The sequence below is a fragment of the Meriones unguiculatus genome, chromosome 21, assembly GCF_030254825.1.
Source record: "Meriones unguiculatus strain TT.TT164.6M chromosome 21, Bangor_MerUng_6.1, whole genome shotgun sequence".
Lineage (NCBI taxonomy): Eukaryota > Metazoa > Chordata > Mammalia > Rodentia > Muridae > Meriones > Meriones unguiculatus.
In genome coordinates this window covers 32818315-32834885 of record NC_083368.1, presented here as the reverse complement: position 1 = coordinate 32834885, position 16571 = coordinate 32818315, and the positions used below count along the sequence as shown (strand labels likewise).

Genomic DNA, 16571 nt, shown 5'->3' with positions numbered 1-16571 from the left:
TTTCTTCTATTCCTATTATTCTTAGGTTTTATCTTTTCATCGTGTCCTTGATTTCTTGGATGTTTTGTGTCAGGAATTTTTTAGATTTAACATTTTTTGACAGATTTCTTCAGTTGTGTCTTCTATACTTGAGATTCTTTTCTCCATCTCTTGTATTCTGTTGGTGATGCTTATCTCTGTAGTTCTTGCTTTCTTCCATAAGTTTTCCCTCTCCAGGATTTTCTCAGGTTGTGTTTTCTTTATTATTTCTATTTCCATTTTTAGGTCTTGAACTGTTTTATTCATTTTTTTTGCCTATTTGTTTGTATTTTCTCTATTTCTTTAAGGGGTTTATTAATTTCCTTCACGTGTTTCATTAAATTTTTCCAGAATTTCTTTAAGTTATTTATTCATTTCTTCTTTAAAGGCTTTTATCTGATTGGTTGTATTTTCCTGTATTTCTTTAAGGGATTTATTTTTTTTCCCATTTAAAGGCCCCTATCATCTTGATAAATATTGTTTTAAGGTAATTTTCTTGAGTTTCAGTTGTGCGAGAGTATCCAGGGCTGTTTGCAATGGGATATCTGGATTCTAGTGGTGCCATATTGCCCTGGATTTTGTTCATTTTGTTCCTATGCTGACTTTTAGCCATCTGGTTGCCATCTGGTTGCCATCTGGTGCCCAGTGGATTTCTCAGGGATGCAGGAAGAGCCCTGGTCAGGAGGCTGGATATTCCTGGAGCACCCCTCCTCTGGATGGTGGGTGTGGTTGTGGTTTGGCTACCGGATCTCACAGAATAGCCTACTGCTCTCCTCAGGTGGCTGTGTAACTGACAGATTCACTGGCAGGAGATTGGAGTGGGGGTGTCTAGCCTATATAATCCTGACAACCTACAGGTTTCCTCAGTAACCCAGGAGTCCTCATCTTGGCTGGTGAGCTCCCAGAGTCAGCAGCTCCACCACTCGCTTACTCATTCCACAGTCTCTGAATTCAAGCTGCAAGGGACATCACCTGGTGTTTGGTGCCGCTATCTTTGAGTGAGATCCTGTATACTCCTGAGGTCTGGCCGGTCTCCTCAGGAAGACAAGTATAGCGGTAGACCAGAGACTAAGGTCGTTTCCCTGGATCCCATGGCCAGAGGCTAGAACCCTACGACCCCCAAACCCGGGAGCTTTCTCCAGGTCAGGAATAGCTGGATGGCCATAGGCTTGAATGGCTCACTCCTGGCACCTGTGGGCTCTCCTCTCGCCTAGGAAACACAGACACTGGGGTTTTGGAGTCCACAGCACAGCCTCTCACTGGTTCCAGTCATTGAGGTCCTGCTACCCAGGCACTGCGCTGGCTGCAAGCCCCCATCTTGGACCCCGAATCAAGTTTTAAAATGACATTTATTTGTCTGGAGAGACAGCCCATATGACTCATAAGCAGCAGACATATACTTGGTGTACACACACACAAACACACATGTAGGTAAACACTGTTAAACATTTAAAAAATTATACTATTTCTTTCTCTCAGTGTGTGCATTTATGTGTGCATGGGCACAGGTGCTTTGGAGGTTAAAGGACAATTTGCAAGAGTCTGTTCTCTCTTCCTACCATGTGTGTCCCAGGAACCTAGGTCGGCAGCCCTGGTGGCTTCAAGATGCTGAGCTCATCAACCTCGTGGTCTTCCTTCTTGAAAGCAAAATATGAAAAGCCCTTTAAGTTCATCACAGGTGAAGGTAAAACCAATCCTCACTTAACAAAAGCAAAAATAAGTCAGAGCTTACAGGTTAAAGAAGCTTCTGAGTTCTCTGGGAGCTTCCTATTTTGAAGTTAATTCCTGATTGTTTTAGTTGAAGCCCTTTCATGGATGGTGTGACTTCTCACAGCATCCCTTTGTCATTATCCCACAGTCCTCTAACTGATATATACTTTATAGCTCTCACGGAAGGCACCGTCTCCCTTCCTGCCAGCTGTAAAATCACCACTGGTTCAGGCATGGTTATTTGTATTCAAATGCAGAGGGTCAGAGAAAGAGGCTAAAATCGGAGCAGGGACTTCTGAGGAGTCTTCTAACTTCTCACTTCCTTTCAGGAGATCCTTGCCGATGGCTCACTGTCGTGAGACCCAGGATGAAGATGGATGGTCCAAATGCCTCCAGTTCATTTCCTTGACTGGCTTGATTCAGTACTCTGCTTTCTTTTCCTTTCTGAAGCCTTGGAAGGTCAGGGTTTTCCAGACACAGATTTTCAGTTATGACGGCATCAGTAAGTATTTTTAAAGTATTTGCTGTCTCCATACATATGAATTGAATGAGTCCGAAACTCCAATATTTAATAAAATTTTTGGAAAAAGAAATCTATGTCCTTTTGATTTTCTTCTTTATAATTTTATATTGCCCCAACTTTCAGTTAAATTAGATCTTTACCCATGCTTCTTCAAAAGCCAACCAGTTGCCAAGGCTGTCAAATCTGATACAGTGCTTCCTACTGCTTGAGGTTGTCCTCATTTATTTCATTCATGTGTGAACAGCATGCATTTCTGTGCTGATAAACTTTGTGCAAAGATATGATCTTACAATAAATGTGGGTTTTGTCCTCCTGAAGCGGATGGTCTAGGAAGGGGGTTTGGTGTTAATTAATTCTTGTGGGATGTTTAAAATGATATCTTCCTGTTAAAAATGAAGTAGCATAGCAACCCACAGAGGAACCTTGTTCTTTCAGGAGGGAGGGATTGGACAAGGCTGCCCACAGGAGGTGATATCTGAAGAGCATTCAGTGGTTTCGCTCTATAAGTTGGTCTATGGGGATTTGTCCTGGCAAGTGTGTTTTTGTTTCCACTTACTAAGCGCAGGTTTGGAGTCAGTGTGCGATATTATTAACAACAATGGAAATACTGTATTGTATTTGTTTCGTCAAGGACAGATACTAAGGGAAAAAAAGTAAGGGAAGAAGATGCTAATTGAAATGTAGTGATGTGAGTGTGAAAATATATAATTAAGCCATTTATTTCTCTGCTACTGCCTGCCTAGTGAGAGAAACTAGGAAAACAGAGTTCTCTGTTTGGAATGAAAACTTCTGAGAAATGAGATACAGAAACAAGAGAAATAGGCAAAGAAAGCCTTATGGTTCTTAAGTTGGTTCAAGGGAAGCTCTTTGTTGCTGCTGTTCTAATCTTCAGGCTGGTGCTTTTATTTAGGAGTGTGTGTTTATTTGAAGTGAACGGGAAGGAGCTACTGGACACTGTGTGTGTGTCTATATGTGTATGACTGTGTTTGTATCTCTGTATGTATGTGTATGTGTGTATATGTCTGTGTCTGTGGGTGTGTCTGTGTTTGTCTCTGTCTGTGTGTGACTGTATGTGTGTGTTTGTATGTATATATGTGTGTCTGTAAGTGTGGGGTGAATAAAATCTTTCCTTGATGTTACTGCTGCTGATAATGTACTGAAAAGAAAAGTACAGAATTTTCCAGATTATCAATTTATTATAGAGTTGGGGGTTTTGTTTGTGTGTGTGTGGTTTTTTTTGTTTTTTTTAGAAAAGTCCTTTTTCTAATTTTAGAATGAATTTCTGGGATGGAATTTAGAACGTTCTGACATGAAGAGTGGTGGAAGGGGATTCACTTGATGTGAAAATGCAGTCCTCTTATACTGCATATAGCTTGATGAACATGGAATTCAAGGAAACAGTCTCTCTAACCTCAGGGGAAAGGGTATGGTAGTACCCAAATAACAGCACAATTGTCCTCTTGTCTCATTGTTCACTCCCTGATCCATGGTTTTTGTCTCAATGCTTCTGCAGTGCTGGGGGCTGTTCAAATGTACCAGGGGAGGGTGTCTTTCCAAGCCTGGTGAAAGCCAACTGGCTCAATGAATCATTAATGTCTCTCTCGTCTTCTCAGCCCAGCACTAGCCTGGATCATGTCCACATTCCTACTTTTGACTTTCCAGAAGTCAGTACTTGCTTGTTCCTTTTGGCACATTTTCAGATCATGAGCACATTTTATGATATGTCCATCTGCTATGTAAATAGGAGCGGTATCATGGGGAATGTGGCTGAGAGTTCACTTCAGATCCTATACAGGCCCCTGCCTGTGGCTTCCAGATTGGCAGCCACGAATGAGTTTCATTAAGATTCTCGTCAGCCATGCATTGCACCTGGGAGTGTTGAGAACATCTCTGAACTGTGCGCTGGTGCTGTTTAGGTAAGCCGAGTTGCCTTGTGAGGGGAACAAGCTAACAAATCCCAGCTAGATAGTTTGTGGTATGCTAGTAAGAATGCTAGATAAGGCCGTTCCATGTGACTCCTATCATACAGACTTAGAATCTCTCAACACTTCGGAGAGAAATCCCTGGAAAGGGCCTTTTGAACACCATGAGAAATGATAGTGCTATGTGGAGCTACTCAAAGGGTGTCTTTATATCCTCCAACTTCCTAATATAAAAAATTATGAGGAATCTTTATGCCTATCAGGAAAATGTAAATGTGAAATAAGTCAAGGCTGTTAACAGCTTCAAGTTTTTCTGCCCCTCCCAGATGTAGTTATTCAAGTAACGGAATCATAACTGCTTTAATTGCACGTGTTAATGTGTACTCTGTAAACCACTATGGAACCTGTGCCGTTCCTATTCTGCAATCATTATCAATGCTAAGAATGAAGAAAAACTGATTAATTGTCAGCATGGATAAACATTCGATTAATGTCTCTAAAAAGGCAAAGTTCTGAGGCTATAAAATGTTCTCAAACTCTCAGAGAGCAAACCTCCAAAGAGCCACATGCTAGTTACAAACTTTACTTAGAAAGTTCTGCAGGGACAGGCCATATTTTTGCATATCCCACGCAAGAGCAGCGTCATTTCTTCAGAACTGTTGGGGAACACAGAATGATGTGTTAGAGTAATCGCATACCTTCACTAAGAAGGAACGGCTAACAGTCAAATAGCTTTGTCCTTTTCCAGTGATTATGATACAGTCAGCTAATTGGAAATTACAAACAGAGGTGTGTGAAATTTCCAGCATTAAATTATGAATGATGTTGAAACATGGCCTTATTACCTAATGCTTGGCTATAACTACTCTTTGTCAGCCAGGGAGCACAGCTTTGAGTTCTCAAAAAAAAAAAAAAAAAAAAAAAAGCAAACTATAGTGCAAAGCTGCTTTGGATGCAGGTTCTTATAAATTCTGAGATTTTCAAGTGATGGCTGACCTGCCCATTCACATAAGAAAGATTACTTATTTGGCTTCACGTATGGGCGTGGGACTTGGCAATCAACTCCATCATTACAGTTTCTAAGTTTTGTTTCACAGTAGAAAGAGGTGGAGAGGTAATGTGTGGATTTGGTTTGATACTCTGTATTTGCTCTTCCAAGACAGGTCTAGTCACGGGAGAATAACTGCAGCTAAAAAGTAAGTGGTGGGGGCTAGAGAGATGGCTCAGCATTTAAGAGCACTGGCTGCTCTTCCAGAGGTTCTCAGTTCAATTCCCAGTAACCACACAGTGGCTCACAACCATAATGAGGTCTGTTGCCCTCTTCTCATGCAGGCATACATGCAAATAGAGTACTCATATAAATAAACAAATCTTAAAAAACACCATAAAAAGTAACTGGCATCTTCTTCAATGGACAGTAAATAATTGCATGGTCCAAGGGCTGTTCTTTTTTCTAATTTAGCTCTTTTTGACAATTTGAACATCTCCAGGTAGACAACAAGAAATTTTCTTTCTCTCACACTTCAGAATGAAGCTTTTTCAGACTATGCCACACCACCTCATACACACCATTTTGACACGACTTTGCACTCTCAGCAACCTAATAATTGGGACTTAGATGAGATGCCAGGCTTAGCTTGAAGAGTCTCCCCTTATTGTCCTTGTCATATCTATTTTGCATTGAAGTATATGATACGAACTAGTGCAACTTCAGGGTATTGGCATGGGATGTTATGAAGGGATGTTGTGATTTAGTCAAGAGTTTATATAGCTTTTCACCCAGATGACTTAGTTATTCAGCTCTCTAGAGGACTTTTCTTATGCTGTAATGTTAATGTTATACAGAGAGCATTTCTTTGGAAATAAGAAAAATTCAGAAAAGTAGCTAAAATATTCTTCTGTCACTCAGTAATGTTCATGTTGGGCCAGCCCAGATGTACCCTCCCCACTTTCTGACCACGTCTGCTTCTGGAGTGTGTTAAACCAAAGCGTTGCTCTTACTGTTGAAGTCCTCGCTGATAGCTAGTGTTAGACACTGACACACACCAGAGCGTTCTCCCGAATATCAAAACGTACTTTCAGAAGAGTGTTTCAGAGAAGCAAGACAAGTGAGTTAAAAATGTGGGGATCTTTTGAGTCGGAAAGTACAGTTGATTGCACAAAAATTAAAAAAAAAAATATATATCTAAATGAGAAACACCTCGGTGCTAAGATGGACCCCTCAGGTGTCAGGCAGTAGACCTTTTCAGACACAGTTGTTGGAAGCATATGGGCAAGATTCCTGCAAGCACAAATTATGAGTGTGTAATAGTGCGTACTTCTTAATCTAGGTAGAGCCACCTCACTGGTGCCCTTGGGGTGGCATAGGACATTCTATCTCCTCTCCCATATGCTTGGATCACCTTTCCATTCCTTTTAATCTTTACCGATTTAGTTTTTGAAGTCAAAGACTTAATTCTTGCCTTTGTAGTTACTCATTCTCCATCTGCCCTGCCAGTTGTGGCAGGTACTGCGTTGGGGCGGGGTATGGAAGGACAGGCGGGTGGAGAAGCAAGTGGAATGAAAAGAGAGGGGTTTAAGCTCCGTGAATTCTTTCATTCCATGTATATATATGTAATATATATACTCTTAACCATATTTTCAATTAGTACTTTTCTGTGCATTTCTCTCAAACTTAAATGTAATATTAATTTTTTATCTCTAGTTTCTATTTGTCTTATGGGCATGTTTCCCAAGACCTCAAGATCAAGCTGTGTATTTTGGCTCTTACATGTTCCTCCCAGCCTCTCCTCTCACTTCTCAGTCATGTTGTAGCACAGTGAAGCCTGGAGGCACTCATGCTCCATTTTCTTTTACTTGCTCACATTTTACTCATTTTGTATCTGTTTTCCCCATCAGAATCCCATTGGTTTGCTCTCTTATTTCCATTTGTGTTGAGATTTGCCCCCAAATTTGAGTCCTGAAGTTTCAAATATGCAAACAGGACTTTAGGTTGTGATTTCACATCACGTACAATGCCAGCACTTTATCAAATACGTTCCCTTTTTAAGTCACTGAGCCTTTGCGGACCACCCTTCCCTACAAAATCTAGAATGTCTTTTCCATGGAAATCCTTCCCTCTCTTCTCGTTCCAATTCAAACAATACAAGTGCCTGAAGTCTACATCGTCTTTCATCTGGAATTCTGATGGGCTACAGTAGCATTGCCACAAACACACAGGATGACCTGAGAATGGACTGAGCTCGCATCCACCACTTCCTATGCTTCAAGTATCGGCATAATTGTATTGTGTTTTTCTCATGGGACCCTTAGGAGCATAGGGATAGTATTATGCTATTTTCTGTTGCCAGGCTCCTTGCTCCTTCTAGTTGCTAGAATAGTGCTTTCCACACAGCAACCCTTTAACTAATATCCTTTAGTAAAAATGTTACTTCGTTTACTTTAATTTATATTCATATGAGTGTCTTACCTACACGTATGTCTGTGTATCACATGTGTGTCTAGTGCCTGCAGAGGCCAGAAGAGGGTATCAGATCCCTTTTAACTGACAGTTGTGAGCAACCCTGTGGGTGCTGGGGGACAAACCCAGGTCCTCTGCATGAGCCCCAGATGCTCTTAACTGCTGAGCCGTCTCTTCAGTCTCCTTGAATAAATATCTTTTGAATGACTATTGTATGCCATTGGACTATTTTTGTTCGCATTACAGGTGGAACCATCAGTTTCTAATAGTCTTTATACTGAGTTTTAGGAGATGAGTTTCCACCCTTGATTTTCTAGGTGAGGTTTAGAGATTTTTCTTGTCGTTTTTCCCTATCCAATATAATAATCAGTTCTGAGTATAAGCCTTTAATTTCTGGGTAAATTAAATTAGCTTTATCTAGAAAAAAGCGGATAAATAGGGGAAAGTTCACATTTCAAAGCAAGTGGACCAGGCAGACCATACAAGGAAGAATTCTTCTGAGGGTAGCAGAAACCTTACTCTTTTCTTCCATGGGGCTATTTTCTCAGTCCTAGGTTGTAGATAGCAGACTATACATGGGTGTTTATTGGGAGAAAGAAAATTCCACAGATTTTTTTTTAAAAAAATGAGCAGTATAGATATAATGGCTTTGAATCTAAATAAGCCAAAAACCATAATTGTTTTCCCCATGAGACATTTGCTGGCAATGTGAGTATGTGAGTATGTTTTGTAAAAGATGCAAACTTTAAAACAGTCTATATAAGTATGCTACAGAAAATCCTGGAAAGATGGACAAGACAAAATAAATTATAAATTGGCAGATTGAAATAGAAAATATTTACTTGTACAAAATAGAATGGCCATCTCAGAGCTTAAAAATAGAAATACAGTGTCTGATGCTGGTAGATCATGGAATAAATTTAACCTTACACTTGACACAACCCAAGACAGAAAAAATATGACTCAAAAATCCACTAAAAGTATTTAAAATTTGAAGCTATCCAGAATGAATCAAATAAAAACAGGCATTGGGAGAAGAGAGCGGAGGGTGAGAGAGACATAAGACACAGGGAAGCAGACCAACATGGATGTAGCTGGAATTCAATCCATGGGAAAAAGAACAGCATTGTATTTGAAAGGGTGGTGGCTGAGGATTTTCCAAAACCGGTAAGTCTAAATGTGAGTTACAGATTATGGATGCCCATGATGAAGAATACCTCTGCAAGGCAGCGGCTTAAAACCAACATAAAGAAAAATCATGCACAAACCTGAGAAAAACAGCAACAGATTCTCATCAGAAGAATGGTAACATTAATCACTGACTTTGCACAGAGACACGGAAATTCAGAAAGCAATGGATGGCATCTTTACAATGCTCGCAGGTGGAAGACACCCATAGAGTTCTTTATAACTGTAATTAAAGAAAAAATTGTTTTTAAAAGAGAAAAAGCTCAAAATTTAAACTTCCTCTAAAATATAAGAATTACAAAAGGAAAAATAGAAATTCCAATACAATCCTTTACAGATCTTGAAAGAGCAATTCTCAACTTTGTATGGAAAAACAAATAACCCAGGATAATGAAAACAACCCTGTACAATAAAAGAACTTCTGGGGGTATCACCATCCCTGATTTTAAGTTATACTACAAAGTAATAGTAATAAAAACTGTATGGTATTGACATAAAAACAGACAGATCTACCAATGGAATTGAATCGAAGACCCAGAAATAAAGCCACATGCCTACGGACACTTGATTTTTGACAAAGGAGCCAAAACTACATACAATGGAAAAAAAGAAAGCATCTTCAACTAATGGTTCTGGTCTAACTGGATATCAGCATGTAGAAGAATGCAAATAGATCTATATTTGTCACCCTGCACAAAACTCAAGTCCAAGTCAATCAAAGACGTCAACATAAAACTGGATACAACCAAATTTAATAGAAGAGAAAATGGGGAATATTCTTGAATGGATTAGTACAAGACACAACTTTCTGAACTGAACACCAACAGTTCAAACACCAAGAGCAATTATTAATAAATGGTACCTCCTGAAACTGAAAAGCTTCTATAAGACAAATGATGCTGTCAATAGGACAAAACAGCATCCTACAGATTAGGAAAAAAAAATCACCAATCCTATATTTGATGGAGGGCTAATATCCAAACTCAAAAAATTAAACACCAACAAACCAAATGACCCAATTAAAAATGGGGTACAGAACTAAACCTAGAATTCTCAGCAGAGGAATCTCTAACATTTGAGGAGCACTTAAGGGCATGTTTAACATCTTTAATCATCAGGGAAAAGCAAATCAAAAAAGACTCTGAGATTCCATTTTACACCCAACAAAATGGCTAAGATAAAAATACTCAAGTAACAGTAAGTACATTGCTGGTGAAAATGCAAACTTCTACAATCACTTTGGAAATCAATCTGGCAGTTTCTTAGAAAATTTGGAATGATGTTACCTCAAGACCCATCTATACCACCTCTGGGCATATGCCCAAAAGATGTTTCACCAAACTACAAAGACATTTGCTCAACTATGTTCATAGCAGCTTTATTCATAATAGCCAGAAACTGGAGACAACCCAGATGTCCCTCAGTCAAAGAATGGATAAAGAAACTGCAGTACATTTACACAATGGGATACTACTCAGCTATTAAAAACAAGGAAATCATGAAGTTTTCAGGCAAATGGACTAGAAAAGATCATGCTGAGTGAGGTAATCCAGACCCAGAAAAACACACGTGGTATGTACTCACTTACCAGTGAATATTAACCATGAAGTACAGGTTAACTATGATACAATCCACAGACCCAAAGAAACTAAGTAACAAGGAGAAGGAGGGTTCAAGTGAGAATGCTTGAACCCCACTAAGAATGAAAAATAAAATAGACAACATAGACATTGGAAGCAGAGGAAGAGAGGGAACTGGGTGAGAGAGGAGGTGGAGAGGGAATGGTGGAGGAGATGGGGTGTGGGGAGAGTGAAAATAGAGGGGTGTGTGGGCTGGGAGAGAGAAGGAAAATTGGTGTTGGGGTATCTCTTGGACAAGCTAGAGACCTGGGATGGGCAAGGCTCCTGGGAAGATACAGGGGTGACCCTAGTATCGTAGCAGTGTCCGGTAGCCAGGAAAGACTTCCAGTGGAGGGAGGAGAACACCAACCCCCCAAAAACCTTCAACCCAAAATTTTGTCCTGCCTACAAGATGTGCAGGGATAAAAGATGGAGCAGAGATTGAGGGAATGGCCAACCAATGACTGGCCCAACTTGAGACCTCCCTCTGGGAGAGATCCAACACCTGACACAATTAAAGGTACTCTACTGTCTTTGCAGGTAAGATCTGTCATCTGAGAGGCTTCATCCAGCAGATAATGGAAACAGATGCAAAGACCCACAGCCAAGCATTAGGAGGAACTCAGGGAGCCTTGTGGAAGAGTTAGGGAAAGGACTGAGAGAGCTGGGTTGGGGTAGTGATGGTGCGGAGGTCAAGGACAACACAAGAAGACCTACATAACCAAATAATCTGGGCCCATGGGGACTCATAGAGACTGACCCACGAACCAAAGAACATGCATGGGCAGGCCCTAGGCCCCCTGTACATATGAAGCTGATGGGCTGCTTAGTCCTCAAGTGGGTCCCCTAAAAATAGAAGCTAGGGCTGTCTCTGACTTGAACTCTGTTGCCTCCCTCTGGATCCTGTTTCCCTAGCAGGGCTGTTTTGTCTTGCCTTAGTGAAAGAGGAGGCATTTAGTCCTGATGTGACTTGATGTGCCAGGTTGGGTAGGTACCTGGGGGTGAGGGGTGAGAGGAGAAAGAGGATATGGGGGAAGTGGGTAGGAGGGTGAGACTGGGAGGAGAGAAGCGAGTGAGGTTGCCATTAAGATGTAAAGTGAACAAATAAGTAAGTTAATGAAGAAAAAAAATCCAGTCATATAAGGTTATTTGTTAATTAAATGAAATTATTTACATATTATAAAAGGATGTTGAACATTTCTTTGTTTCTTAGACATTGATTTTCCTCTTTCGAGAGTTCCTTGTTTAGATCTGTACCCCATTCTAAAATTCTGTTAATTTTTTTCTTGATATCTAGCGTTTCTCTATGTATTATTTTAGATATTTGCCCTCGATCAGACATGTTGTTGGCAAAAATCTCTTCCTATTCTGTAGCATGACACTTTGTCCAAACTATGATGCCCTTTGCCACAGAGAAGCCTCTCAGTTTCTTGGGGTCCCATTCATTAATTTTTCTTAGTGCCTCTGCTATAGGCTTTGTCTTTAGAAAGTCTTTTCCTGTGCCAATGAGTTCAGGCTATTCTCCACTTTCTCTTATGCCAGATTCAATGTATCTGGATTTAGGCTGAGGTCCTTTGTCCATTTGAAGTGAGTTTTGTACAGGGTGGTAAATATGCATATATTTGGATTCTTCTACACACAGCCCTCTAGTTTGACTAGCACCATTTGTTGAAGATGCTGTCTTTTTTCCCAGTGTGTATATGTGACTCATTTGTAAAAAAAAAAAAAAAAAAAATTAAGTGTCCATAGGTTTATGGATATTTATCTGGATTTTCAGTTTGATTCCATTGACCAATGTGTCTGCTTTTATGCCAGTACCATGCTTTTTTATTTTTATTTATTTATTTTTATTACTACAATTTGAGATTGGGGACAGTGATAACTTCAACAGTTCTTTTTTATTCAGGATTGTTTTAGTTATCTTGAGGTTTTTTTTTTTTTTTTTTTTTTAATGTCTCCATATAAAGTTGAAAATTGTCCTATCAATGTCAGTAAAGAATTGTGTTGGAGTATTGATGGGGATTGCATTGAATCTGTAGATTGTTTCTTTCTTTCTTTCTGTTTTTTTTTTTTTTTTTTTTGTTCTGTATGTTCAGTGTTTTGATTATTATGTGTTGTGGGTAATTTCTTTTCTGGTCCCATCTAGTTGGTGTTCTGTATGCCTTTTGTATAAGAATAACACTATTTAAGATATGATTTTTTTTCTGTGGTTTTATTAAAATGTTTTCTGTGTCTTTGACTTTGATTTCTTCTTCTTCTTCTTCTTTTTCTTCTTCTTCTTCTTCTTCTTCTTCTTCTTCTTCTTCTTCTTCTTCTTCTTCTTCTTCTTCTTCTTCTTCTTCTTCTTTTTCTCAATTTCTATTATTTTTAGATTAGGTCTTTTTATAGTGCCCCAGATTGCATGGATGTTTTGTGCCTGGACTTTTTTGTTTGTTTGTTTGTTTTTGTTTTGTTTAAGTTTTCACATATTCTTTGACTGAGCTATCCATTTCTTCTATCTTTTATTCAGTGCCTGATATTCTGTCTTCTATCTCTTATATTGTGCTGGTGAGGCTTGCGAGGTTTTTGTTTGACTCCCTACATTTTTCATTTCCAGTTTTCAGCTCAGTTTGGCTTTTCTCTAGTGATTCTATTTTTGCTTTCGTATCTTGAATTTGAATCATTAGCTCATGGGTTACCGAGAGTTTAGAGATTCAGTGCAACTGTATCTAGCTTGCTAATGCTCATAGGAACATTCTGATGCCCTGGGGCATAATGTGTAATAGAATTTCCTTTCCTGTGTAAACTGTCATTTAATGCCTCACGTTTTTCTTTAAACTGGAAGTTCAAATTTTTATAATCATCAATAGGGATGACTTTTGCCCTCCTTGTAATGTTACCTGGCCTTTCCTCATTGTGCTCCAGATACTCATTCTTACAAAGCCATTGCATCACTTCCTGGGACTGGAATGGTGTTTCTTCAGCTCATCATAAGGCACATTTCGTCTGTCTCAGGAACTAACTTACATGTCACCTTTTTGACAAAGACTTGCTCAATAATCTGTGGTTGAATTTTATCTTCTCTGTGCTGATCTGTAGCCCACCATCAATCTGTTGTTGAGTTCTGCCTTAAAAAATAATCACTCAATGATTTAGGGGTTTATTTGTTTATTTGTCCTAGTTAGTTTTAGCTGTCAGCCTTATAAAACCTGGGAATCAGGAATTTCTTGGAAAGGATTGGTCTATGGGCACGCCTGCAGGGCATTGTCTTGATTAATGTTTATGTAGGAGGGCACAGCCCTCTGTGGCCATCATCATCCCTAGGCAGATGGGCCTGCGTAGGAAGCTAGAAGAGCATAGGTCTGGAAAGGTACCAGAGAACAAGCCAACAAGCAGCACTCTTGCAAAGTTTCTCCCCAGGCTCTTGCCTTGAGATCCTTCCCTGGCCTTTCTCAATGATGGGTCATGATGTGGAAGTATGAAAAGAAATAAATCCTTTTCTCCCCCATGTTCCCTTTTGTCAGTATGTCTTATCACAGCAGTAGAACAAGAAGCTAGATTATTTGTACCCTGTTTTACTGCTAGACTGTCTTCTTCATGAGGCTGGAGTCCTTGCATGACTGAAGTTGTCAGTTGCTGTTCCATAAGACAGGCTGAACCCAGTGCCATGTTCTTTTGTCTACTTCAAAACCTTGGGTCTGGGCTGCAAGCATTGTTAAGTACTAGTTTGTTCGGTGCAGAAAAGTGATGGGCCTCTCCATGTAAAAGGCAAATGCTTCCACACAGAAGGATTGGGAGTTCTGAGTGCAGCCGTAATGGCATGTGATCATTTTCTATGAATACCGACAAAGGAGGGATTTACCCCTTTCTAATCCCCTGTTTCATGCTATACTAAAGGAACATTAGCAGTTCCAGTACTAAAGCAATGATTTAGTTGAAATGATAGTTTCTCAAACTTTGAATTCTGGTTATTACTAAGCAACTTGTTGGCATGAAATTTTATGTCTTTGTAAACTATTCTGTTCATGTAAGCACTGGTTCTCCTCCGGAAAATGGGAATCATCAGTGAGAAAGAAAAAATTTCTTCCATGGGTCCTTGTCTCAAACTTGGGACACACAATGAGATGGAGTAGTGTGCTCTTTGGCTAGAGGGATTTCTCTTCCCTCCTGTTGAGCCTGACTGCTTCATGCCACACTAGTCCAGGCTTCCTTCATAAACACAGATATTTCTGGTTCCGTTTCTACTATGTCTACGGCATGGAACCTGATTCTCTAGTGATTCAGCTTTCTTTTTATATTTGAAATCCATATACAGCTGATTTCAGTGGAACAACTGTCTTAGTTCCTATAGGAACGTGCATTTTGGTAATACTGGGACATTATCTTTAGAACATCATTACTTATGAAAGTCCTGTTTATGAGGACCAATTTAAAAACAAAATCTTGTTTCCCCAGGGGATCTTTAGATACTGAAGAACTCTCATAAATGATACTTGTTCATTTATGTAAGGGAAAATGAGCAAAGTAGGAGCAGTTAATATAGAATGCTTATTCATTTGAATAAATGGGGCCAACACTGGTTTAAAGTTAGGCAAGTTAAAGCTTTTTAATATATTTCTGGACTTCAGGCTTTCCCAGTCCCTTACCTCTGTTCATCTGGTATTTGAAGTCTTCTGACACTTATTAAAAAAAAAAGAGTCCTGCAAGTTGTGTATCATGTCCTTAAACTTTCCAAATGGGATCAGCAAGGCCAGGTAGCTGTATGGTTCCCTCCCATGAAGAGTAGCTTTAGACTAGAGAAATGGCAAATATCATCAACTTCTGTCTGGAAAGCACTCTTATTTTTAGATAATTATTGATCTTTAAATAAGCATGAAGATAATTCCATACTTAAATAAGTTAATTTTTCACATAATGCTGAGTTCCAATGCAGGAGAAATAAAGTAAAAAGGAAAGAAGATCTAACTTTTGTTTGAAAACAGTCTTCCTGAACCTAATTGTGAACTCATTAAGAGCTACTGACCATCACACAAGATGTGATTTCCTGTCAACTTTTGGGTGTACACCTGTTTTGTTTCTGGTTACATAAACTACTATTCATCAAGGAGTCTGAAGAGAAGGCTTCATAACAGACACTTATTTTGTAGTGAGTGCCCACATTTAATAGGTAATGTGATTCTGAGAGGAACATTATTACTCTATTGTGGGGACTTCCACACAAGAAGAGATCTGTGGAAGCATATTTTTGCATGCTTAATCCATCTGTCTTAATCCATTTTTCTGTTGCTTTCACAAAATAAAGGAGTTCAGATAATACATAAAGAATAAATTTTTTCTTCTTTCTTTTTTTCTTTCTTTCTATTATGAGTTTGTGACAAATCTATTTCTTTTTATTGTCTTACAGTTTCTCCCCCACCTGAAATGTCTTACAGTAACAGAACACTTTATCTTATTTAATTCTGCTGTTCATCATGGTCTGAGCCCTGCAAACTCCCTGTGAAAGGAAGTTTATTTTGAGGTGAGATTCTGGAGTCTGGGAAGTCTAAGAGCAAGACATTTGTGTCTACTCAGTTTGTGGTGATTGCTCATTTTGGTAGTTTATAGTGTAGCAGAAGCCAACTCATGGTGAGATGGAGCAAGCATGCTATTTAAAAAAAGGAGTCATTTCTCATCAATACAGGGCCCAAAATGCCATCATAGGGGTCTAACCCTTACGACATTTTCTAAGCTCATTTTATCTTCTAGAGGTTCCACTTTGTAATACTATCAGTATAAATTTGGAAACTAAATTTCTTTTTTTAAATTTTTATTTTTTTAATATCAATCATAGGTTGTTTACTTTGTATCCCAGCCATTGGCCCCTGCCTCGCTCCCTCCCAGTCCCACCTTCCCTCTCTCATCTCTTCCCTACCCCTTTCCAAGTCCTCTTCTAGGAGAGGTCCTCCTCCCCTTCCATCTGACCCTAGCTTATCAGGTATCTTCAGGACTGGCTGCAATGTCCTCCTCTGTGGCCTAGCAAGGCTGTTCCTTGCTCGGGGTGGAGGGAGGGGAGGTAAAGGAGCCAGTCATTGAGGGAACTCATAAATTTCTAAGGGACTTGCTCAAGCTATAGAGCTCCCTTGACATGTCACAGGTAGGATGAAGCTACAGAG

At 39.5% G+C, this 16571-nt stretch overlaps 1 long non-coding RNA gene across 1 annotated transcript; it reads left to right on the top strand.

Moving 5' to 3' along the window:
* The first annotated feature begins 1598 nt into the window (after positions 1 to 1598).
* On the top strand, positions 1599 to 15931 carry LOC132649673 (uncharacterized). Its single transcript, XR_009588154.1, has 3 exons — positions 1599 to 1702; positions 2058 to 2230; positions 15824 to 15931. It is a non-coding gene; the product is annotated as an uncharacterized LOC132649673 (long non-coding RNA).
* The last annotated feature ends 640 nt before the right edge of the window (positions 15932 to 16571 follow it).